Source organism: Ictidomys tridecemlineatus, chromosome 8 (assembly GCF_052094955.1).
Source record: "Ictidomys tridecemlineatus isolate mIctTri1 chromosome 8, mIctTri1.hap1, whole genome shotgun sequence".
NCBI classification, from domain to species: domain Eukaryota; kingdom Metazoa; phylum Chordata; class Mammalia; order Rodentia; family Sciuridae; genus Ictidomys; species Ictidomys tridecemlineatus.
The window spans coordinates 95,194,904-95,222,748 of record NC_135484.1 but is presented as its reverse complement, the minus strand read 5'-3'; the positions used below and the strand labels follow the sequence as shown (position 1 = coordinate 95,222,748).

The window sequence follows — 27,845 nt, the reverse complement described above, 5'->3', positions numbered from 1 at the left end:
ATGGGTGACCACAAGAATGCCCCAACTTTTCCCTCCTTCAACCCTAGGAATCCTAAAAATGGTGGACAATCAATGTCCACTTGTGGAAAGAAGCAGAAGGTAAGTAAAAATAATTTCTCTGGACCTAGAGTGAGACCTTCCATAGTGAGGCCTGGTATGAGGCAGAATCCCACAGAGTCTGATCACAGGCTGGTGCCTGTCATGCAGGTGTCTGGGCCTATCCCAGTGCCAGGCAGAGTTTAATGGGGATGAGCCATCCTTTTTAGGCACTTCCCCAGACCCTCTTGAACAAACACATCAATCAGATTTGTGATAAACCACTCTTAGTACAAAAACAGTGACACCCCCCCCCCTCCAATTTCAGATTCATGGCAAACTTGGCCTTGAGCACTATTTAGTGCCAAAATAGCCACAGTGACCACCAGTTCAGAGAAAAAAAAAACAGTCTGCTTAGAATTTCTGGAAGGACAGACACACTCACACAGGGACGTGTGTGCGCAAATCCAGATTATGAAGCCTAGAACAAATCTTCAGTGTGCAAACATAGTCACATGCCAACAAGCATCATGAACTTTCAGGGAACTGTAAACTTACCCAATCAGCAAAATATGGTACCAGAAACTGAACATAAAGTCATCGATACATCTGAAATCTCAGGGGATTTAAAATAGCTGTTTTATGGAATCAATTAATTTTAATAAAAACAATTCAGTATGAGATAAATTTAACAGATGAAAGTAACTTAAAAAAAAAATCAAAGGTTCTGAAAGGTATGACAAATAAAATGAAAACATACAATAGAAGAAAGGTGTCAATAACAGAATAGGTCAAACAGAAGAATCAATGAATTTGAAGACACACAATTGGAGAAGAAAAAGAAATCTTGTGGAAACTTTGAGACAGCATTTTAAAAAAAATCAAATATTCAGGTTCCTGAGGTTCAAGGGGGTGCTTGAGAATACAAATGGGTAGAAAACTAATTTGAGGAGAAAACAACAACAAAAAACTTCTGGGAGAGGTCTGAAGAAAGATACAAATATTCAGGTACAGGCAGGTCAAAGGTCACTATCAGATGTAACACAGCCAAGTCTACCTCAAGACACATTGTAGCCAAGTGGCGCGGGGGGGGGGGGGGGGGGAGACAAGCAACTTGTGAAGATTGATACAGCGGGAGCCACTTTATTGTTGACAGTAGAGGTATATATACACTTAACTGATTATACACAGCTTGTTTCAATTAACATTCAGATACATCAATTGGTCATTAAGGAATCCTTATCATCTTAATAATTACAGCTTATTTGACGTAATCTAGACACAGCAGTCAGTCATTAAGGAATCTGTATCATCTTAATGGCTCACTGGCGTGACTTCTCAAACCACTCCTCTTGGCAAAGTGCCAGGCGCCATCTTGACTTGTCTGTGGCTCTCAACACTCAAATGTCAAAGGCAAAGAGGACTCTGAAAGTGGCAAGACACACAGGAGTGTCCCAATCCACCTGACAGCAGAAACCTTACAGGCCAGGAGGGAGTGGGATGAGACAGTCACAATCCTGAAGGCAAAAAGCACCCACCAAGAGCCCTCTACTGAACAAAGCTGATCTTTAGAAATGAAGAAGTAATGATTTCCCAGACAGAAGCCGAGAGAACATATTACCAACTAGTCTGACCTACAAGACACAATTAAGGGAGTTCTTCAAACTGAAAGAGACACTGACAAGTATGTAGCAATCACTAGGAAGTATAAAACTCAGGCTAAGAGTAACTATATAGACAAATCGAGAAACATGGTATGTAAATAATTTATAAATTTAAACTCTAAAAGCTATTTAAAATAGCTACAGTATATCAAGAGATATACATTACAAAAAGATGTAAAATGGGACATCTAAAATTCAAAATGTGAGAAGAAATGGAGTATAATTGTAGGTCTTCTTATTTTTCTTCATTGCTGGTTCAAACCCAGACATTGCACAAGCCTTGCAAGCATTCTGTGACTGAGCTACATCCCCAGTCCTTGTAGGATATTTTTTTAAGTTACTATTTTTTCTTCTTTATTTTTTAATTTTGAGTGAGGGGTATTGGTGATTGAACCCAGAGGGGATCTACCACTGAACTAGCCTCCAGCCCTTTTTTTACATTTGTTATTTTTAGACAGAATCTTGCTAAGTTGCCCAGTGTGGCCTCAAACTTGCCATCTTCCTGCCTTGGCCTCCTCAGGAGTAGCTGGGATTATGGGTGTGTACCAGCACATTCAGCCTTTTTTGTTTCTATTCCTATCTTTACGGTCAATGTGAAGTTGCTATAATTTCAAAATAACTTGTTATAATCAAAAGTATTTTTGTGGTAATGATGAAACAAAACCCTTAATAGATATAGCAAAAATAATAAGCAAACAACCAAAATATACTACTAGGGAAACTTATTCAACAAATGAAGACTAGAAGAGGGGGAAAAGTATAAGAGAAAAACTAGAAAACAAGGGGCAAAATGGCAATAATAAGACTTTATCAAGATAAATTATTTGGAATCAATTAAGAAATGGTGAATTAAGAAAATCCAATTATCTGTTGCTTATAAGAAACTCACTTCATCTCTAATGACACACAGACTGAGAATGGTTAGAAAAAGATATTCCATGAAAATGGAGCCCCACAGAATCCAAGAGTATCATGTAAAATAGACTTTAAATCAAAAGCAGTAAAAAGGGACAGTGTAGATCACTAGTGATAAGAAGGCCAATTCAGCAAGATGAAATAATATATTTAGTTGCATTCAATGTCAGAGCACATAAATATACCAAGCAAATATTAATAGACCTCAAGGGAAAGATACAACATAATATCAGAGGGAGATATTCCAAAGGACTGAATAGAAGTACACAGCACTCACTTTCTTCTCCACAAAGAAGAGCAAAAGAAATAGGTGTACAGTTGCATTTTGAGGTGACTGACCTTGGAAGAATATTGGAAATAAGCAAGATATAGACCGGAACATTGTTACATTCTGAGATCTGGGACAACATTATAGAAAGAAAAAATATGCCCTAGAAAATGATACCCTTACTCCACAGGCTGAGGAGGGGGAGATTCCTCTTTGCAGAAATAAAAGTGAATTGGTGAGTTCCAGAAAGCCCTACAGCATGGATACTGGCAATCTTATCTACTAGAAAATCTCAATAGTCCTCATTGGCTTGCATCCCAGTTAGGTAAGCAACCCGAATCCTACACAGCAGCTTTGTTTTGGAAAAGGATGTCACAATCCTCCAAGGTACTGTAGCTAGGAGCCAATGAAAGTGTGCTAGTATAGGGGTCAGGAACCCTGCATATTCCCATCCCTCCCTGGCACCCCATAGACATCCTACTGTCCTGACTCAGAGAGTAGCTGCCTTTTAAACCCAACTTAACCAGTAGAGTGACTGGACTCAAGCCTGTGGATACCCTGCACTCCTGGGAATGGAGGTGCTGGCATGGGAGGGGATGGAAGGCACTGCCCCAGAGAGCCAGTAGATGCAGGCATTTGTTCTCTGAGATGAAGAGCATGACATGTATACTGATGCCAGCACCAGGACTAAATACAGGTGCCCACGTGGTTCCCACAACCCCATCCCTAGACACCTATTGCTGACAGGGCTGGTAGGGAAAGTAGTGGTTTCCTGCTGCTGCCCTGCCCGTGGGTGTATGTGGAGGGAGCATGAGCAACTCCACAGCTTTACCTGCCACCCCGCTGCCCCATCCTTGGGCCTGCACTTCACTGCATACACCAGGGGGATGCTGATGTTCCAGCTTCTATCCCACCTGTGCTGCTGCTGCTCCGCCCCTGCATGCATCTGAGCACATGCTGCTGTCAGGGCTGCATGTGCAGCTGCAGCTCACGCCTCTCCTTTGTACAGTGTCTGGGCCCGAACCACTGCCTGGAAGGAGGACAGGTGCTGTGGGCCCCTCACCTCTGCTATGACCGTCAGCACCAGATCCTTGCTAGTAACAGAGTTAGAATTACACTCCCCGAGGAAACCTCCATCACCTCCTTGGAGCACCACTCCCATCGTGGTTGTGATCACACAGTGAGTACCCCATCATTCTGCCTGAGCACAGAGGGCTCCTATTCTTACATGTTTCATAGAGAGAGAGGGTCTCTTCAATACCACTGTAGTATTTACTGTGCCCAAAGTCATTGATTACTGACAGAGAAGTTATGGAGAGATTAAACTATAGTGCCCTGCTGGAAACAAAACCATGATCGCTTACTAAACTGACACTTCAAATGGACACATCTTTAGGAGAAAGAAGGACAAGAAATAAGCAAAGCAAAGTAACATGACACCTTCAAAATAAAACAAATATACCAACAAATCCCAAAGACATCGATACAGACCAAGTGCCCAGTAAAGAATTTACAAGAATGATTACCAAAAGAATCTCAATGAGATCTAAGAGAATACAGATAAACATTTAAATGAAACGAGGGAAATAATGCAGGATATATATGAGAAAAAACAAAAAGATAGGGAATTTGGAAAAGAACCAAAGAGAAATGTAAATCAAGAGCCCAATAAGCAAAACCAAAAACAGTTGAAAGCATCAATAACAGATTTGATCAGGTAGAATACCTGAACTTGAAGATTGATCTATTAAAATATCCTAGTCCAACAAACAAGCAAGCACACAAACAAAATATAAAGGAATGATTAAAAATATTCGGTGCCGAGAGCCACAGCCGAGTCTGTATGGCTCCTGGGCATTTTGCCAACAGTATTGATTGACAGGCGAGGCATTAATATCCGCCTCTGCCGCTACTTTTGAGTTCTCGCGCTATTTTGGACTTCTTGCCTATTTTGGAGTTCTCATGGGGATTTCCGGGGATTCCCCGGGAGTTCCCATTGGTTGGCGAAGTGCAGGAGGAGGGATTTCCCGGGGAGCTATTTCCGGCTGGGGGTTCCTGCAGGAGCCGCGTGGCTTGCGGGAGGATTCCCCAGAAGCATGTGTGAGGTTTTTTCTTGCAGTTCGAAAATAAAGTTTGTTCCTGCTTCAGTGGCTCGTGATTTGTGCCCAGCCAGACTGCGGCATTTGGCGGCCCGTACGGGGAACGTCTGAAGCTTCAGGGTAAGTGAAATTGCTTGCCCCTAAGGGAAGGCAAGAGAATGGGTGACCATTTTAAAAAACAATATGTTCTTGTTTTGATTTGTTTTGTTTTTGTTTCAAGCTGCCTATCCCTAGAATTTTCTCAGGCAGACTGGGAAAAATGGTTGGCTCAAGGTTTGAAGTTGTTTGCCCCTGAGGAAGAGAGAGAAATAGACCACAAATGTACATGTCAAGAAAATAGGAAAATTGATATGATTTTTTGTTCCGTTTTTGTTTCATTCTGTTTTGGTTTTGTTGTGTGTTATCTTATTGGGTTGCGTTATCTTTATAACAGATTAGAAATTAGTAAAAAACAAACTGAAAGAGTGTTAAATAAATTGTTAGAGGTTCAAACCATAGAGAAAGACATTTTAGATCAAGGAAAAGAGAAGGTCTCTCAAGCTAGTCAGACAGAGGAAGAAAATTTAAAGGAAGAAAGCTTAGAGGAGAAACAGCTATTAGGGAAAAAGCTACAGGAGGCTGCTACTAACACTGTTCTATTACCAGAGGGTGTAATTCAACCAACAGCTCCACCTATGGAGATAGCTGAGTGGCCCTCAACCTCCTCAACCCCCGTAGTTGATAGATGGGATCCTGAGACAGGACCTCAAAGATTTGCATGCCCTGTACGTGAGCATGCAGGAGGGCAGCGAATTCACCATGCGTTAGATTTCAAAACAGTGAAGCAGTTAAAGGAGGCTGTAACAACCTATGGTCCTCAAGCACCCTTCACTGTAAGCATGGTTGAATCCATTACTAACTTGGACATGACTCCAGCAGATTGGGCTAGCATGTGTAAATCGGTGCTAAATGGAGGACAATATTTGTTATGGAAGGTTGCCAATGAGGAATTTTGCAGGGAGACAGCTAGGCGAAATGCAGCAGCCGGTTACCCTCAAAGAAATCTAGATATGTTGTTAGGAAAAGGACCTTATGAGGGTCAACGGCAACAAATTGAATATGATCCTGGCATATACGCACAAATTGCTGTAGATGCGGTTAGGGCATGGAAAACTTTACAGGGGCATGGAGATTTACAAGGTCAATTGTCTAAGGTAATACAAGGAACTAATGAACCTTACGCTGAATTTGTAGATAGGCTTATTCAAGCAGCTTCCAGAATTTTGGGGGATACAGAACAAGCAATGCCATTTATAAAACAACTGGCTTATGACCAAGCAAATCGTTGCTGCAGAGAGGTCATTAGACCATGGAAACATGAAGATTTAAACACATATATTAAATTATGTAGAGACATTAATGAACAAGGACAAGTTTTGGCAGCAGTACAACAGGCTTTAGATGCCAGGCCAAAAACATGCTACAATTGTGAACAAACAGGACATTTTAAAAGGAGTTGCCCCATAGGAGGAAGGTTTAACAAAGTTAGGTATCAAAGGAATAGAACACCGGGTATTTGCCCACGATGCCATAGAGGGAGACATTGGGCTAATGAATGCCGTTATCAAAAAATGGACAAGGACCAGGTGTTTACCCACGATATCGTGGAGAAAGGCATCAGGCTCCATTGCCAAAAAACGGACAGGGGGGCCCAATGCTCCGGGGCCCACGACCACAAATGTAAGGGGCACTGGAGGAACCCAGCAACACCATCAGGGTAGTGCCCAGGACACATTATCCATCAGATCTCTCATCAGACGAACCAGAGGGAGCGCAGGGTTGGACATCTGCGCCTCCGCCAGAGCAGTACTAACTCCAGAGATGGGAGTTCAAATTATTCCCACAGGAGTAAAAGGACTGCTTCCCCAAGGAACAGTAGGTTTATTGTTAGGACGCAGTTCTTCTACGCTAAAAGGACTTATGATAAGTCCTGGGGTAATTGATCCCGATTATGAAGGTGAAATAAAAATTATAGCTAGTTCTCCAAAGGGTATATCAGTAATTTTACCAGGAGATAGAATAGCATAGTTATTAATAATATCCAGCCTACATGATAAATTTTCCAGTAGTACTATGGAAAGAGGTTCCAGGGGTTTAGGCTCCACAGGTGTAGATTGGGCTATGCTGTCTTTGAATTTAGATTCTCGCCCCATGCTAAAACTAAATATTCAAGGACATGAATTTAATGGGCTACTGGATACAGGTGCAGACCTTAGCATCATATCTCGTCAAGAATGGCCAAAACATTGGCCATTACAACAAGCCACTCAAACGCTTCAAGGCCTAAGAGTGGCAACTAATCCCCATAGAAGTGCAATGGTATTAGATTGGAAGGATCCTGAAGGATGTGAAGGAACTATACAGCCATATGTATTGGATCATCTTCCTATAAATTTATGGGGACGAGATGTCCTAGATCAATTAGGTTTGACATTAACAAATAACATCAATCCAAATGCACCCACTATTAGGGCTAGACAAGGTTTCAGGGAAGAAAAAAGATTAGGGGAACAAGGTATAGCAGCACCGATTCAAATAAATCAAGGAATAAATAGACATGGACTGGGTTTTCAGAAGGGGTCACTGAGACAATTAAAATTACTTGGAAATCAGATAGACCATTATGGGTTCCTCAGTGGCCCCTGACTAAAGAAAAGATACAAGCAACCCATGACCTGGTCAAACAACAATTAGCAGAGGGACATATACAACCTTCCGTATCTCCCTATAATACTCCCATTTTTGTCATTAAAAAGAAATCTGGTAAATGGAGATTATTATAAGATTTAAGAGCCATTAATAATGAGATGGTTATTATGGGACCTGCTCAATCAGGGATTCCCCAATTGTTTGCTTTACCAAAAACCTGGTATGTTTTAGCTATAGATATTAAAGATTGTTTCTTTTCAATTCCAATTCATCCTGAGGATAGTCCACATTTTGCATTTACTATCCCTGCACTGAATCATGAAGGTCCTGATCAGAGATATGAATGGAAAGTGCTCCCTCAAGGGATGGCTAACAGCCCAACTATGTGTCAAATTTATGTTAATAAAGCAATCCAGCCACTTAGAAATCAAAATCCTGAACTACAAATATTTCACTGTATGGATGATGTATTGTTGGCACACAAAGATAAAAACACATTGCTAGAATGTTATGCCACACTTACAAATTTATTAAAAAATTATAATCTAGAGATAGCAATAGATAAAGTACAATTAAATTTTCCAATTAATTATTTAGGAGTTCTATTATCCTCAACCATGGTCCGTCCACCAAAAATTCAAATACGAGTAGATCAACTCAGATCACTTAACGACTTTCAAAAGTTATTAGGAGACATAAATTGGATAAGGCCTTATCTAGGCATACCAACAGGAGAGTTGGGACCTTTATTTGATATCCTAAAAGGTCCATCAGATCCAAATTGACCCCACATGTTAACTCCTGAAGCAAGAAAGGCATTAAAAATTATTGAAACATATATGGAAAATATGCATCTGGATAGAATTGATATAAGTTTGCCTTTATTATTTATTGTAATACCAACAAAAAATATTCCTACAGGAGTATTTTGGCAAGAAGGTCCATTATTGTGGATACATTTATCTTATTCTCCTAACACTATTCTTACTAGGTATCCTAAGGCTGTAGGACAATTAATACTCAAAGGAATAAAAGCAGCAAAGGCAGTGTTTGGAATTTCTCCCAATAAAATTATTACTCCATATACTATGGATCAAATTGATGAGTTAGCTAATGAGTTAAATACTTGGGCAATAATCATGTATAAATCTAATGTTTCATTTGATAATCACTTACCATCTAATCCTTTGTTATCTTTTTGGTCTAAACATCCTGTAGTTTTTCCAAAAATGACAAGAAAAACCCCTATCATGAATGCTACAAATATATTCACTGATGGGTCAAATAATGGTACAGCAGCAATAGTTACCCCTGATCAAACTTTTACATTTTTAGTACCCAAACAATCAGCTCAAAAGGTAGAGCTTAATGCAGTTTTACAAGCTTTTGTGATGTTTAAAGATTCTGTATTTAATTTATTTTCTGATAGTCAGTATATAGTTAATGCTATAGTATCCCTTGAAGATGCTGGTAGGATTTCCCCTTCCTCTACTGTTTTCTCTTTGTTTTCTGCTATACAAAGTCTAATCTGGGACAGAAAAGATTCATTCTTTATAGGACATATCAGAGCACATATAGGATTGCCTGGAGCCCTTATTTTGGGCAATGATTTAGCAGACAAAACTACACATGACATACATATTTTCTCTACACTAGAAGAAGCTACACATTTTCATAAAGGGTTTCATGTTAATGCTAATACTTTACAAAAGCGTTTTAAAATAACTAAGGAACAAGCTAGACAAATAATAAAACAATGTCAAAATTGTGTGACCTTTTTACCACAAGTTAAACTTGGAGGCAATCCTAGAGGACTGATACCTAACCATATTTGGCAGATGGACGTCACACACTTGCCAGAATTTGGAAAATTAAAATATTTGCATGTTACAGTTGATACTTCTTCCAGATTTTTGATGGGCTCCCTTCATGCCGGAGAAAAAACTAAAGATGTTATAGCTCATTGCTTACAAAATTTTGCCACTGTGGGCGTTCCTAAACAGTTAAAAACAAATAATGGTCCTGGTTATACTTCTACCTCTTTTAAACAATTTAGCTCATCATTTGGCATTACTCATATAATAGGAATCCCATACAATCCTCAGGGACAAGGCATAGTTGAAAGAGCTCATCAAACTATTAAAATGTACTTATTAAAGCAAAAAGAGGGAATTGGAAAGGGGTATATATCCCCCAAAGATAAACTTAAAATAACCCTTTTTACTCTAAACTTTTTAAATTTGGATTCATCAGGGCTTAGTGCTGCGGAAAGGCATGTGTGTCCAAAAAATGTACGTAAGCCTTAGGTACTTTGGAAGGATATTCTAACAGGACAATGGAAAGGTCCTGACCCAGTGATTGTCTGGAATCGGGGGTCTGTTTGTGTGTTTCCACAGGGAGAACAACAGCCGATTTGGATTCCAGAGAAACTAACCAAAGCGAATTCTATGGACCAAAACAAAAACAAAAGCAAAAAAAAAGGTGATTTGACTCAAATCCATAACAGCTGATATCCAGAGCTCCAGTTTGGCTATCCTTACATCTGCGACAGTGATTAACCAGGATGCTTTTTTCAATATTTTATTATTGCCTTTTCCCACATCATAAAGTTCTATTTTATTTTTGAGCTCATACAGATCTAGGTTAATGTTTTTCTGATCTGTTTTGTTTTTTTGACTATGGAGTTTTTATACATTGCAATGGAGATTTCACCTAGGTAAAGCTACAAGGCCTTTACTATTGTCTTATGTGTTGTATGTTATGTGCGCACACTTCTGTTTTGTGTTGTATGTCTGTATGTGTGTATGTCCATATATCTTATATGAGTGCTCATGAATAAATGAATCCGAATTTTTTTTATTCATGTGATTTTAATGGTTTAATTTAGATTGGGTAAACAGCTGTTGAAAATTGTTTTAATATGTGAACAAATAAGGAGGTTAACAGATCTGTTTGTTTACTTTCACCTTTCCTTCTCATTATATTTAATAATTCTCTTCAGGATAATGTAAATTGTTCAAAAAAAATTGTTTTCTTAGTGCCTGTTGGAATGTTACATAATTTTTTTCTTAGCATCATTGCCAGAATTCCTATCTTCATCCCAGTGCCAGTGAAGACAAATATAAAACCAAACTACAGCTTCTTCGATAGTTATCACAACAAACTGTATAAACTGATGCATCAATGAATAATAACTCAACAAATAATGCTCAATCAAGGAGTCGATTTACTTTGGGAGGAAATGGACATATTGACACATTCGTCTGCTTTGAACTACTTGCAGAACTTGCCTGGACTATGTATCACTTGTATGCATTGTGAACTATCTGTTGGTGCAGCCAATTGTGGTAGTACTGGAGTATTTTTGCTGATGGTGTCACCGGTGGTACAATTTTTTAAAGGATCCCTCAATTGGCTTGGTGTCATGGCATTTTTCATCCTCCTCCCTTCTACTAGTGATGGTCTAAAATTTGGGGGCCAACAGAGGTGAGGCAAAGAACCTCACCCCCCCATTGGCACCAAGGCCAAATTTGGGGGCCAACAGAGGTGAGGCAAAGAACCTCACCCCCCCACTGGTGCAAAGGCCTATCCACAAGTATGGCTGTATGCTGGACCGGTAGTCAGTGACGGGTATGATCCGATTGCAGTGGTACCAACCTAAGACAGGAGGCTGACGCCTAGAGGTCAGTTCATCTGATGACGGGTAAGGACCATATGTTGAATTGGACTACCTAACAGGCACGGTCCCTAAGCCACATTACTTGTTGTTTAATTAAACAGAAGGGGGGAGATGCTGAGAGCCACAGCCGAGTCTGTATGGCTCCTGGGCATTTTGCCAACAGTATTGATTGACAGGTGAGGCATTAATATCCGCCTCTGCCGCTACTTTTGAGTTCTTGTGCTATTTTGGAGTTCTTATGGGGATTTCCGGGGATTCCCCGGGAGTTCCCATTGGTTGGCGAAATGCAGGAGGAGAGATTTTCCAGGGAGCTATTTCCGGCTGGGGGTTCCTGCAGGAGCCGCGTGGCTTGTGGGAGGATTCCCCAGGAGCGTGTGTGAGGTTTTTTCTTGCAGTTCGAAAATAAAGTTTGTTCCTGCTTCAGTGGCTCGTGATTTGTGCCCAGCCAGACTGCGGCAATTCGGTATTTACTTTGTCATGACCATGTGAATATTATTTATTTATGAAACCTTTAGAATATTATAATTTTCACTTTTGTTCAACTTTTTAAAATTTGTTTTAATTAGTTACACATGAGAGTACAATGACTTCTATATATCATACATTTGAATCAGATGGGATATAATTTCTCATTTTTCTGAGTGTACAGGTTACAGAATCATATTGGTCATGCAGTCACAAATATGCACACAGTAATAATAATGTCTGTTTCATTCTACTATCTTTCCTATCCCCCCAACCCCTCCCCTCCCCTCCCATCACTGCTCTTCCCAGGAAGTCACATGATCACAAGGACAAACACCAACACTTTTCAGTTAACTGTGTTCCTAAGCTAGGATGTTGGTAGGTGAGGTATATTAAATGTATTTTGACTTAAGGTATTTTCAACTTGTGGTGGGTTTATCAGGACATAATCCCACTGTAAGCTGAGGAGCATCTATGTATAAATAACAGAAATAAAGTTCAAATAAAAAATGAAAAAAAAAATAAAAGAACAGAGCATTCATGTTGTTTGGAAGACAATTAACGGAACAAAATTCTGCCTAGTTGGAATTCCTGAAGATGAATATAAAATAGCATAGAAAACTTAGTCAATGAAACAATAACAGAAAACTTCTAAAACCTTGAGAAAAATATGACATCCATGAAGCCTACAGGACCCCAAATACACATGACCAGAAAAGATCTTCACAAACTGTCAAAAACACAAGAAAAAGAATGAATTCTAAAATCTGCAACATAAAAGCATGAACATTTAAGGGTAGTCTTATGTGACCAATAGCACATCACTTCACATAAACCCTACTGGTCAAGAGGGTATGGAAAGATATATTTAAAGTCCTGAAAGAAAATAACTGCCAACCAAGATTACTGTACACAGTAAGGCTATCCTGAGATTAAATTAGCCTAGTTTCCCCATTCACACATGAATTGATGAAGAATATGTTGTCTTTGTATGCAATGGAATATTTTCAGTGATACAGAATAACAAAATCCTTTCATATGCAGCAAAATATATGTAAATAGAGAAAGACAAGAACTGCTTGCTTAACTTCATGTATGGAACCTCAAATAATATTGACCTAAATATGGAAAGCTGATTAATAGTACATGGTGTGTACAGAGAGGGAGAAGATGGATAAAGGGAGGTTGAATTTAGTGTATGCTGTTTCCATGCATGGCAATATCACATTGAATGAATGTCATTAATATGTACAATTAATAGATGTCAAGCAAACATTAAAATTTAAAAAATAAAAATTTCCTATACATGATTTAAAATTAAGAGCATAAAGTTCAAAAAAGTATAATATGTGAATTTAACAAACCACTTGCAATGATAAACCATCTTGACAAATATCAACAAAGAAATAGACAAACTGGACCCTAAATCAAAATTAACTTAACATCTATAGAACCCTCCATTCAACCATGGAAGAACACATTCATCTCAAAGGCACATGAAACATTCTTCTTGATATATGTTAGGCCACAGAAGTTGTCTCCACTCACTCACTCATTTATTTGTTTATTTGAAATACATGACAGTGGAGTGTATTTTGGCATTATGCATATGAGGAGAATAACTTATTCTAATTAGGATCTCATTCTTGTGATTGTACATGATATGGAGTTTTACTGGTGGTGTATTTATGAACATAGGAAAGTTATGTCAGATTCATTCTATTATCTTTCCTATTCCTATCCTCCCTCCTTCCCTTTCTTACCCTTTCTTTAATCCAGTGAACTTCTATTCTTCCCTCCCCCACCTTATAATGTGTTAGCATCTGCATATAAGAGAGAACATTAAGCCTATGGATTTTGGGAATTGGCTTATTTCACTTAGCATGATAGTCTCCAGATCTATCCATTTACCAGCAAAAGTCATAAAAGCCATACTTTTTATAGCTGAGTAATATTCCATTGTGTACATATACATTTTTTTGTATTCATTCATCTGTTGAAGGGCACCTAGTTCGGTTCCATAGCTTAGCTATTGTGAATTGAGATGCTATAAACATTGATGTGACCATGTCACTATTGTATGCTGATATTAAGCAAGTCCTTTGAGTAGGACTACCCAGGAATAGTATACCCAAATCAAATGTGGTTCCATTCCAAGTTTTATGAGGAATCTCCATGCTGCTTTCAAGAATGATTGTACCAACTTGCAGTCCCACCAGCAAGGTATGAGTGTAACTCCCCCTTCCCATGTCCTCACCAACATTTATCATTACTGGTTGCACTAGTCAGGGAGGAACAGAATCAACAGGAGATATAATTATAAAAAGGGGACTTATTAGGTTGGCTTACTTGACCAGAAACTGAGTAGTCCACAATGGCAATCTGCAGGCTGGAAAGCTGGAAGAACCAGTAGCCGTGCAATCCAAGTGGCTGAAGTCCCAAAACAAGAGGGATCAATGGTGCTACCCTAGTCGCAGGCAAAGGTTTCTGGAGAATCATTGGCAGAGTCTGCTTTGGAAGAATGAAGAAACAAGTCTGGTATCTGCAGAAGATCACAGCAGCAATCAACAACCCATTCAAGAAGAATCAAGTTTGCATCTGTTGTGGCTTCCTTGTTCTTCCAACTTTTATTCCATGCAAGCCATCACCCTATTTGTTGGTGCTGCTCATACTTAGGGACCGTCTTTATTTTCAGTTGGCTATCCCATATGACAATCATTTATAGACACACCCTCATCTACACCTATATTCCTCTTAATCCAATCACTTTAAAAATTCAAATTGACCATTACACTCTTATTCTTGATAATTACCGTTCTCACTAGAGTGAGATGAAACCTCAGTGTAGTTCTAATTTTCATTTATCCAATTGCTTGGAGATGTTGAACATTTTTTCATATATTTGTTGACCATTTGTATTTCTTCTTCTGTGAAGTGCTTTTTTTACTTCCTTTGCCCATTTATTGAGTTATTTGTTTTATTGATGTTAAGTTTTTTGAGTTTATATATCCTGGAGATTAATGCTCTGAGGTGCAGGTGGCAAAGACTGTCTCCCATTCTGTAGACTCTCTTCATGGTCTTAATTGTTTCATTTGCTGTGAAGAAGCTTTTTAGTTGGATACCATCCCATTTATTGATTCTCATTGAAGAATTCTATTCCTAAGCTGATATGACAGAAAGTTAGGCCTACAATTTCTTCTAATAGGATGTAATGCCTAGGCAGGTCCTCTATCCACTTTGAGGAGTTTTGTGCATGATAAGAGATAGGGGTTCAATTTCATTCTGCTACATGTGGATTCCCATTTTTCCCAGCACCATTTTGTTGAAGAGCCTCTTCACTAATTTTAAATAATTGGAATAATATGAAGTTTTTTTTCTAGCTACCATGCAATGAAAGTGAAAATGTGTTACAAGATAAATTTTGGAAACTATGCAGTGCATGAAAATTAAACAAGATACTCCTGAACATCCAAATGGTCAATGAGTAAATTAAGAAGGAATTTTTTAAATTGCTTGAAATCAATGGAAAAGTAAACACAATATACCACTTGGTATATTGTGAAAAGCAGTACTAACAGGGTCATTTACAATTAATGATTACATCAAAAAACCAGAAAGAGCTTAAACAACCTGTAGAAGGACCTTAAAGAACCAGAAAAGGAATAACAAAGCAAAACAAAACTAGTACAGAGAAATATTAAAGAAATAATCAAAATAGACTAAAATAATAAATATAATCAATAAGACAATGATATCAAAAAGATAAATGAAATTGATAACCCCTTGTATAGACTGAGAAAAAAGTAGCCTCAGAAAAACAAAATCAGAGCACAAGAATTAAAACCAAGAATCAATAAATGGGATGGAATCAAACTAAAATGTTTTTTCTCAGCAAAAAAAAACAATTTGTGAAGTGAATAGAGAGCCCACATCCTGAGAACAAATTTTTACCCCTCACTCAGATAGAGCACTAATCTCTAGGGTATATAAAGAACTCAAAAAGCTAAACACCAAAAAAAAAAACAAATAACCCAATCAACAAATGGGCCAAGGACCTGAACAGACACTTCTCAGAAGAGGATATACAATCAATCAACAAATACATGAAAAAATGCTCATTGTCTCTAGCAATCAGAGAAATGCAAATCAAAACTACTCTAAATATCATCTCACTTCAGTCAGAATGGCAGCTGTTATGAAGACAAACAACAATAAGTGTTGGTGAGAATGTGAGGAAAAACGTACACTCATACACTGCTGGTGGGACTGCAAATTGGTACAGCCAATATGGAAAGCAGTAAGGAGATTCCTTGGAAATCTGGGAATGGAACCACCATTTGACCCAGCTATTCCTCTCCTTGGACTATACCCAAAGGACTTAAAACCAGCATACTACAGGGACACAGCCTCATCAAGTTTATAGCAGCACAATTCACAATAGCTAATTTGTGGAGCCAACTTAGATGCCCTTCAGTGGATGAATAGATTAAAAAAATGTGGCTTATATACACAATGGAATTTTACTCAGCAATAAAAGAGAATAAAATCATGGGATTTGCAGGTAAATGGATGGCGTTGGAGAAGATAATGCTAAGTGAATTTAGCCAATCCCCCCCCAAAAATGCTGACTCATAGTGGGGTAGGGAGGGGGAGCATGGGAGGATTAGATGAATTCTAGATAGGGAAGAGGGGTAAGAGGGAAAGGGAGGGGCAAGGGATTATCAAGGATGGTGGAATGTGATGGACATCATTATCCAAAGTACATGTATGAAGACTCATTGGGTGGCAACATACTTTATATATAAACAGATATAAAAAATTGTGGTATATATGTGTAATAAGAATTGTAATGGAAAAAAATACATGTACAAAGGCATGAATTGGCATGAACATACTCTATATACAAAGATATGAAAAATTGTACTTTATGTGTAATAAGAATTGTAATGCATTCCACTGCCATTTATTTAAAAAAAGAAAACTAAAAAAATTGATCATGATAAAATAAAAAGAAAATTAGGATGAAGAAAGAAACAATACAACTGATCCCAGAGAACTACAAAGGGTTAATGGAGATGATTATGAACAATAATACTTCAAGTTTGATAAGCTAGAAGAAAGGGACAAATTCCTGGACCCATATACCTTACTAAGAGTGAATCCTGAAGAAATAGAAACCTGAACAGATGGATAATAAGTAATGAGATTGAATCAGTAATAATAAGTCTCCCATTAAAGGAAACCCTAAGACTAGATGGTTTTCATTGCATTCTAACACTTAAGGAGAGAAAATTATCAGTATTTTCCAGATTATTTTCAAAAGATTGAAAATGAAGGAATTCTTCCAAACTCATTCTATGAGTTCAGCATGACTCTAATACCAAAACCAGATGAGGATACAACAACAAAAGCCATAGGCCAATATCCTTGTTGAACCAAAATGTAAAGATCCTCAGTAAATTATTAGTTAATATCAATACAATTATTAACTATGATCAAGCAGTTCATTCCAGGAATTGGATGATTTGCCATACACAAATCAATAAAGCCAATAAAACACATCAACAGAATATAGCACAAAAGCAAATGATTATCTCAATATGTATAGGAAAAGCATTTGGTAAAATTCAGTATTCCCTCTCATAAAACTTGAACTAGTCAAGTATAGCACTATTTTCCTCTACATTTTATATATAAATATATATGCCACATCTAACTAGCCCAGAGCCAACATCATACTGAATAGAGGAGAGTAAAAATTTAAGATTTGAAATAAAAGGTTGTCCACTTTCAGCACTTTTATTCAACTTAGTTATGAAGTCCTCACCATAGCAATTAAGGCAAGAGAAATAAATGATGGGTCTACAAACTGGAAAGAAGTCAAATTATAACTGTTTGCAAACAACATATTATATATAGAAAACCTCAAAGACTACCAAAAAAATACAAGAATTAATGAATTCAGCAAAGCTGTAGTATGCAAAAAATCATACATAAATTAGTAGCATGTCCATGCTTCAATAACAGATCTTTAAAAGGCAGGCAGCAAGCTCATTTACAATAGATAAAAAAAAACTTATAGGAATAAATTATCCAAAGAGGTGAAAGTTGTCTACAATGAAAATTATAGAGCCTAAGGAAAGTAATTGAGGAGGACATATATAATGGAAGGATATTGTTATTTGGAATGTTCCTCAAAAGCTCAAGTAATTATAGGATTAGTCACCAAATCAGCAATGTCTAGGGGTAAGGAAACAGATGGATCATGAGGGCTTTAACCTCATCAGTGGATTAATCCATTTGACTTGTGAATAATTTGAGTGCATTATTGGGAAGTGGGACCTAACCGGAGAAAGTAGGTTCTGGAGGTATGCCCTGGAAAAGTTTATCTTGCCTGGTCCCTTCTTCCCTTGTTTCCCTGCTGCCTTGATCTGAGCAACTTCTCTCTACCACACATCCTTCCACCATAAGGTTTCTGCCTGACCTCAGGCCCAAAGCATTGGAGCCAGCTGACCTTAAACTGAAATTTCTAAAACTCAGAGCCAAAACAACTTTTCCTCCTTTGTTTATGACAGGTATTTTGGTTACAACAATGAAAAGCTGACTAGCACATATATCCTGTGTTCATGGACTATAAGAATATTGTCAAAATTTTCATATTACCTATAGTGATATATAGATCTAATGCAATTCCTATTAAAATCCCTATGACATTCTTCACAGGTATAGAAAAAGAAGAAAAATCATAGGGGACCCTAAGAACTCCAAACAACCAAAGTGCCTTTGAGCATATAAAGAGCAAAGCAGGAGATATCACATGACCTGATAAAAAATATACTACAAAACTCTAGTATCTGAAGCAGCATTCTTTTGGCATAAACCCAAATATGCAGACTGTATAGAGTCTACGAGTGAACTGATACCTATACAGAAAACTGATCTGTGTGAAAGGTTTTAAAAGCATGCATTAGAAAGGATAGTCTCTTCAATAAATTATACCAGGAAAACTGGATATATACAATGTAGCACAATGAAAGTAGACACTTATTTCTCACCAGTCACAAAGATCAACTCAAAATGGAGCAAGGATTTCAGTATAAGACCAGAAGTTATGAAACTACTAGAAGGAATACCGGGCATATGCTTCAGGACATTGGAATAGGCAAGAAATAAGAGATCAAAGTAAAAATTGATAAATGATATTATATCAAGTTAAGATGCTTCTGTCAAGCAACATGGGAGAAGAATCATCACAATTCAAGGTCAGCCATGGGAACTTAGCAAGATCTGTCTGAAAATTTAAAAAAAAGGGCTGGGATATAGTTCAGTGGTAGAATTCCTCTGGTTCAGTCCCCAGTATCAAAACAAAAACAGCATAAAACTAAAATGCTTCTACACAACAAAGATGAACAATAAAGAGACAATCAGTAGAATGGGAGAAAATATTGGCAAACTATTCATCTAAAAAAGTGTAATATGCAGCATAAATAATGAACTAAAAAAACTCAAGAAAAAACAAGTAATCCAATTTGTAAATGAGAAGATCTGAATAGACATTTGTTGAAAGAAGAAATGCAGGTGGTCCAAATATATGAAAAATTGCTCAATATCATTAATCATCAGGGAATCAAATAATAATAATAATAATAGCAACAACAACAACATTATACAAAATAGAATGGGTATTGTGTACCAGGTAGAAGGCTAAATTAGCATATCATTATGAAAACAGTATGGAGATTCTTCAAAAAAATTAAAACTAGAACTCCCAGATTATCCAGCAAGCCCATTTCTGGGAACATATCCAAAACAAATGAACTCAACATAGTACGTTGAAGAAATATCTGCACTTCCATGTTTAGTACAGTATATTCACAATAGTCAAGATATGTATACAATCTAAGTGTCAATAAACTGATAAGTGGATAAAAACGTATGTGTGAGTGTTGAAATATTCTTCAGCCATAAAATGAATGAAATCTTGTCATTTGAGACAACTTGTATGGAACTAGTGCAGACTGTATTAAATGAAATAAGCAAACATAGAAAGCACATATAAGATCTCAGTTGTATATGTTGATCTCACAGAGAGTAGAAAATAGAATAGTGGTTGCCAAAGACTGGAGAGAGTATGGGGAGGGAGGAACGGGGGAATGTTGGTCACTGGGTACTAAATTATAGTTAGATAGGAAAAAGAAGTTCTGGTGTTCTATTGCACATCAGGGTGACTGGAGGTAATGATAATGTATTCAACAAATGAATAATGTTTGAGGAGATAGATATGCTTATCTTGATTTGAACATTATTCAATGTATATAAGCGTGGAACACCATAGTATTCTATGAATATGTACAATTTTATGGTTCAGTGAAATGAACCCAGAGAAACAAAATAAAGAACTTAAAGATGTAAATAAGTGAGTAGAATGCAATGCTCATGAAATTGAAGTCTAAATATTATTTATACCTCAATTCTTCCACATTGCTGTACAGATTCAAGAAAATACCAATCGAAATCCCTGCAGGATTTTTAAGGATATAATTTAATAAGCTGATACAAAAGTTTATGTGAAAAAAAAGAGGATCCACAGAGCCCAAATGATTTTGAACAAGAAAAACTAGTTTTATAGTGTTATGTATGTGTATGTATACATATTTTTATTTATTTTATGTGATGCTGGGCATCAGTTCCAGGGTCTTGCACATTCCAACCACACGCTCTACCTCCGTGCTAAACTCAAACCCTGTTTGTATTATAGAAGGTACACACATGGACACACACACACACACACACACACACTCAAGTTTTCTTCAAGTGTGTTTAAATGTTTTATATTAGAATTATTTAAACTAACAAAGCCTAAGATCAAAATTTTTTCCAAACATTTTCCTTTTTGTTTTAGGAGGAGGTATTTCTATTTTTAAAAAATTTAAGGCAATCAAGTAGTGTTAGGCAATCAAGTAGTATGTCTTTTTATTATTCACACCAACTCTTTTTTTACTTTGAAATTAGATTACAGTTACAGGACAAGGCCTTACTCCAGTTTTGCATTTATAATGTAATGCAGGGAACAACTCCAACACAAACATGAGTATACACTACCTCAGTGTATCACTCTAAACTGAGGAATTATTTTCTGAAGACTTATAATTACTTCTCCCAATCTCAAATGGTAACAATTTCAGAAAATGTTAGGCTATAGTTGATTTCCAATAAAATGGTAACTTTGTTTAAAATTATAGAATTTTAAACATTAATAATCAACATATACTTTCCTCTTATATAAACCTTTATATTAAATGATGTATCTTATGATTTTCTTCTTTTGCTTTAAATGCAAGACTAAAAGAAAATTCTTATTTAACCAAAAGCTGTTTTTATATTCCAACTTCTCTTGCAAACCTGCTGGCACACATATTAGGAGGAGGTAGTTGAAATCATGGAGTTCTCTATTTGTTGTATGTTAATTCAATTAGGTATGCACAAATGTTATTTTCTATTTTTAATCTACGGAACAGATGACTGAAATTTCTTCAATTTATAACTAATTATTCAGACTTATTTTTATAATTTTTTATTCAATTATATTATCTGTCATTTCCTAACTTTTAAACCTAATAGAAATTTCATTAATAGACTTTCCCAGTATCATCTAAGGATCTTTAAATGTTCTATAAATCCTAGAATTCTGATTAAAATATCTGAAGGCATTTTTCTTCTTTTATCTGTCTGAAGTTCAAATCATGCATAATTGTGTCAATCTGAAGTTAATGTTGGCTTGGAAAGTTTGCTATGACTAAACATCTGCTTTTGTGGCTATTTGCTTTCCAAATTTTTCCCCACTATGGTGTCAGGTACTTTGGGAAAAGGAGAATCATAGGAATAAGGGAGCAGGGAAGGAGAATTGGGGGACAGGAGATGAGGATAGTTCTGGATCTGTACCCTCCAACAATACCACCAGTACAGGGTATTCAGCACTAACTTGGAAAATGCAGTTCTCAAAACATTGTTGGCTTCCTGATGTTCTTCTTTGTTGATCTGCTAAGGACATATTGTAATTAACCTATAGTATCTCTTATACTATTTTAGGTTTTTTTTTTTAAAGAGAGGTAATTTTATCTAATTTACTCTGTCCACCTAGTCCCAAGTTAAGCATAAAATATATGGAGAAGTACAGGAAACAAAAATTTTCATGAATTGAACTCATTACACAATCTATATTAAGAAATTGGAGAAAGTATACAAAAAAGAAATTGGAGAAAGTGAGGTGAGAAAGACAGAGTAGGAGTTCTCTGTATTCCACTTGCTCACACAGAAATCCAACTAGGAATGATCCACAGGCAAGAATACATCCATGGATATCCCAGAACTTGTCAGTGAGGTTGAGACACCCCCTTGAATTGCAGAATTTAAGAAGTACCAACAGCAGAAGTAATACATAGTCATACCCAGAATTATCTAAAGCTTTAAGGGTAGTATGTAAACCAATTTATCATTACTCTGACAGTTAAAAGACAAAACTATTAAAAACAACTGTAGTTACAGTAAATTGTTATGGGATACAAATTGTTTTTAGAAATCTCATAAATTTTGACATAAAATCATAAATCAGTATAGAGGAGGGAGTGAAAGTATCATTTCTATATTGATTAAAGTTGTCATCACCTTAAAGTAGCCTGTTGCAAGGATAAGATATTTTTGTGTATGCCTTGTGGTAACTGCAAAGTAAAAGCTTAGGGTAGTGGCACAGTTTACAAAATGCAGGCATTCAAAGCACACCATCACAGAAAACCATCCAGTCACAAGGGGACAGCAAGAGAGGAACAGAGGGAACTACAAAGCAGTCAGAGTGATTAAGAAAAAGGTAGTAGTTGGGTTTGGGGTTATGGCTCAGCAGTAGTGCGCTCACTCTGCATGTGCAAAGCCCTGGGTTCAATCCTCAGCACCACATAAAATAAAAGTTACTGTGTACAACTACAAAATTTTTTAGAAATATATATAAAAAAAAGAAATTTTTTAAAAAAGAAAAGAAAATGGCAGTAGCAAGTCCTTAACTGTCAATTTCCTAATAAAAAGATAAGAGTAGTTGAGCAAATATGTTGAAAAGATCCAATCAGGGCTGGGGATGTGGCTCAAGTGGTAACACGCTCGCCTGGCATGCACAGGCACTGGGTTCGATCCTCAGCACCACATAAAAATAAAGATGTTGTGTCCACTTAAAACTGAAAAAATATTTTAAAAAATTCTCTCTCTCTCCTCTTTAAAAAAAAAAATCCAATCATGTTTCCCACAAGAGACTCAACTCATCTTTAATGACTCACAGTCTGAGAGTAAAAGGATAAAAAGATTCTGCACAAAAGAGTACGGGAGCAATACATAGGTAGACTAGACTGAGTCAAAATCTGCATAGAGACAAAGCCAAGCTCAATGGTGCACTCCTGTAATCCCAGCTATTCAGGAGGCTGATGCAAGAGGATTGCGGGTTTGAAGCCAGCTTGGGCAGTTTAGTGAGATGACTCCAGATGGAAAAAAAAGGTCTGGGGATGTAGCTCAATAGTAGAGTGCTAGCCTACATGTGTAAGGCTCTAAGCCCCATCCTCACTACTACTAAAAATTTAAGAAGGTCATTTTATAATGAAAAAGGAGTTAATTCTCCAAGAGGACATAACAATTGTAAATATATATATATATATATATATATATATATATATATATATATATGCACTCAAAAGAGCACCTAAAAACAGACTTTCATTAAATGATCTAGGGAGAGATACATTATACTATTATACTTGTAGGGAACTTCAGTACTGCCCTTTCAATGAAGGATAGATGATCTAGATAGGAAGAAGGAAACATTGGATTAGAATTACACTTTAGCCCAAGTGGGCCTAACAGACATATACAGAACATTCCATGTAAAAGCAGCATAATACACATTTTTCTCAAGTACATATGAGACATTCTCCAAGATACAGCATATTTTAGGCCACAAAACAACCAATTCAAGAAGATTAAAATCAAATCAATTATCAAATCATTATCCCAATGGCATGAAACTAGAAATCAATACCAGGAGAAATCTTGGAAAATACACAGATATGTAGAAATTAAACAACATGCTATAGAATAAACGAGTCACAAAAAGAATGAAGAGAGAAATGAAAAAAATACCTTGAGACAGAAAAAATGAATACATGACACACTAGACCTTAAGGGACATAGCAAAAGCAAGACTGAAAGGTAAATTTATAGCGATAAAAACCTACTTCAAAAAAGAAAGATCTCAAACAATCTAACATTATAACCTCAGGGAACTAGGGGGTAAAAAGAGCAAACTAAGCTCAAAGTAAGCAGAAGGAGGGGAAATAAATGACAAAAATGGTAAAAATGATCAATGAAATTAAGAGTTGTGTTTTTTCTTTAAGATAAAATCAGTAAACCCTTAATTAGATGAAGGAAGAAAAAAAGTGGAGATTCAAATAAGATCAGAAATGAAAGAGGAGAAATTAAACTGATAATACAAAAATAAAAGGGTTAGTAAGAAACTACTATGAATAAGTAGAATCCATTAGATTGGATGATCTAAAAGAAACTGATAATTCCTAGGCACAGATGAACTACAAAGACTAAGTCATGAATAGAAAATTTGAACAGACCAAAAATTACTAAAGAGGTTGAATTAGTAATAAAAGTCTCATTATTAAAGAAAAGCCAGGATTGAACAGTTTTATTGCTGAGTTCTCCCAAATATCATTTTTTAAGTCATAGGTGGACATAATATCTTTATTTTTATTTATTTATTTTTTTATGTGGTGCTGAGGATCAAACCCAGGGCCTCACGCATGCAAGGCAAGCACTCTACCACTGAGCTACAACCTCAGCCCAGCAGGACAATATTCTTGATGTAAAAACCTAATATGAAAATATAAATATAAATATAAAACTAAAAATATATTAGCAAAAATATTAGCAAACCAAACTCAATAATATCTTACAGGAATTATTTACCAGGATCAAGTGGGATTTTTCCTTGGGACACATGGATAGTTCAACATATGCAAATGAATAAACTTGATAAATTATGTTAACAAAATGAAAAATAAAAATCATATGATCATCTCAATAGATGCAAGAAAAACATTTGACAAAATTCAGTACCTTTTCAAGATAAAAAGTCTCAACAGATGAGATGTAGAGAAATGTACCTTGACATGATAAAGGCCATATGGAAGCAAAGACATCCTAATAGGAAAGTAAGAAATGAAATCATCTGTTTGCTAAAAAACAATCTTATATATAGAAAATTAAAGATTCCACCAAAAAACTGATTAAATTGATAAACAAATTAAGTGGTTGGCATATTTTTAAAAAATCAATAAAATCAGTTGTGTTTCTCTATACTCATAATAAACCATTTCAAAAGGAAACTAAGAAAACAATTTTATTATGATAATAATAAAAAGTTTAAATTTTTATGTGTTAATTTAACCAAAGATGTAAAAGACTTGTACATTGAGGAGCTCTAGGGAGGACTCGGCGGCGTGATCCTGGACAGATCTAAAGAAAACTGTTTCAGGACCCGTTAAAGCTACAGTTCCACATGGTGAAGGTCCAAAACGTGTTCTGGTCACTCAGCATATTCCTTCTCAGAACCCGTTGTCTACAAGCAGTGGCCAGGCTCAGCGGATCTTATGTCCTTCAAATTCTTCCCAGCGTGTTCCTTTGCACGCACAAAAGCTTGTCTCCAGTCAGAAACTGGGACAGAATAAATTGCAGGCAGCCAGTATACCTTGTCCTGTCTCCCGGCCAGTGAACAACACCCAGAAGAGTGAACAATCCCAGCCATCAGTGCCTGGAAATAATCCTGAAAGGGAACTCGCATCAAAACAGAAAAATGAAGACTCAAAGAAAAGGCAATGGACTTTGGAAGATTTTGACACTGGTTGCCCACTGGGTAAAAGAAAGTTTGGCAATGTTTATTTGGCAAGAGTAAAACAAAGCAAGTTTATTCTGGCTCTTAAAGTGTTATTTAAAGCTCAGCTGGAGAAAGCAGGAGTGGAGCATCAGCTCAGAAGATAAGTAGAGATCCAGTCCCACCTCCAGCATCCTAATATTCTCAGGCTGTATGGCTATTTTCATGATGCCACCAGAGTTCACCTAATTCTAGAGTATGCACTGCTTGGAATGGTCTATAGAGAACTTCAGAAACTTTCCAAGTTTGATGAGCAGAGAACTGCTACTTACATAACTGAATTAGCAAACGCCCTATCTTACTGCCATTCAAAGAGAGTTATTCATAGAGACATTAAGCCAGAGAACCTGCTTCTTGGATCAACTGGAGAGCTTAAGATTGCAGATTTTGGGTGGTCAGTACATGCTCCATCCTCCAGGAGAACCACTCTCTGTGGCACCCTGGACTACCTGCCCCCTGAGATGATTGAAGGCCAGATGCATGATGAGAAGGTGGATCTCTGGAGCCTTGGAGTTCTTTGCTATGAATTTCTAGTTGGGCAGCCTCCTTTTGAGGCAAACACACACCAAGAGACCTACAGAAGAATATCACAGGTTGAATTCACATTCCCTGACTCTGTGACGGAGGGAGCCAGGGACCTCATTTCAAGACTGTTGAAGCATAATCCAAGCCAGAGGCCAACTCTAAGTGAAGTACTTGAACACCCCTCGATCACAGCAAATTCATCAAAGCCACTGAATTGCCAAAAAGGCAAAGAGTCAACTAATAAATAATCATAATCATGCAGGGAGAGAAGTGTTGAACCAGGGCTGCTATATAGTCTTCAGGAACATGCTGCTGAGACTCGTCTTACTGTCGAGTACCTACCTGCCTTTGACCTAGAGAGAGCACTATGGGAAATGTCATGTGTCCTGCTGAGCATGCAGTGCCTCAGCCTCCCTGCCCAGAGAGCTCCACTGTAGTAACCACACCCTTCAGAGGGAAAGCAGCCACAAGTCGTGCTGCTTTTAAGGATTTCGCCTGTGGCTGTCCCCACAGCTGTGCCAGGCAAGGTGGCCTTGCAGGAGACAGACTGGGAGTCTTGTTGTGAAGAAAAGTGACCACTTTGCCCTGAATCGGCTAAGGAGCTGTATAGCAACCTTCAAGTACCTGAGTGTCTGTGTTAACTTATTGGATGGTCAAGCCTGGGAAAGCTGTTGGAATGAATATGTGACTTCCTTTTAAATGTTAAAATAAAGGTTTTTATATGTTTTTTTTTCCTTCCATGGCATCCCCTTAAAAAAAAAAGACTTGTATATTGAAATCTATTAAATATAGATATTGAGTGAAACACAAATAAAAATATATTATGCATTCATGGATGGAAAGAATAGTGTGAAGATGTCTGTATTATCCAAAGCAATCTACAGATCAGTGCAATCTTATCAGAACTACAAAATCATTTTCTATGGAAATTGGAAAAAATCCTTAAATGTATGTAGAACCATAGAAGACCATAAACAGTAAAACAATCTTTTTAACAGGAAGAAAAAAGCCGGAAGTACCACCCTCACTAATTCTAACACATATCACAAAACAACTGTAATCAAAATAGCATGTACTGTTCTGGCATGTACTGGCATAAACACAGATACACTAACCAAAGGAACAGAAATAAGACCATACGCCTATAGTCAATTGATTTTTGGCAAAAAAAATACCAAGAAGGACAGTCTCTTCAACAAATGGTATTGAGAAAATTGAGTATCCATATGTACACAATGAAATTAGATTCCTATCTTGTGCCTTAGGAGAATAATCAACTACAAATGGATTAAAGACTTAAATGTAAGACCTGAACCTGTAGAAGGAAAGCTCTACTGCATTAGTATCGTGAAATATATACATATTACAACTCACAGAATGAAATATTTGCAAACCGAACATCTGATAAGAGCTTAATATGCAAAATACACAAGGAACTCAACACTCAATAGAAAGAAAACAACCTGATTAGAAAATGGGGCCAAGGACCTGAATAGACATTTCTAAACAAAAATAAAGCAAACAAAAACAC

The 27,845-nt window shown here is 37.0% G+C and overlaps 1 pseudogene; it reads left to right on the top strand.

Annotated features, from left to right (window-relative positions):
- Positions 1 to 26,572, top strand: LOC101965894 (aurora kinase A pseudogene; annotated as a pseudogene).
- The last annotated feature ends 1,273 nt before the right edge of the window (positions 26,573 to 27,845 follow it).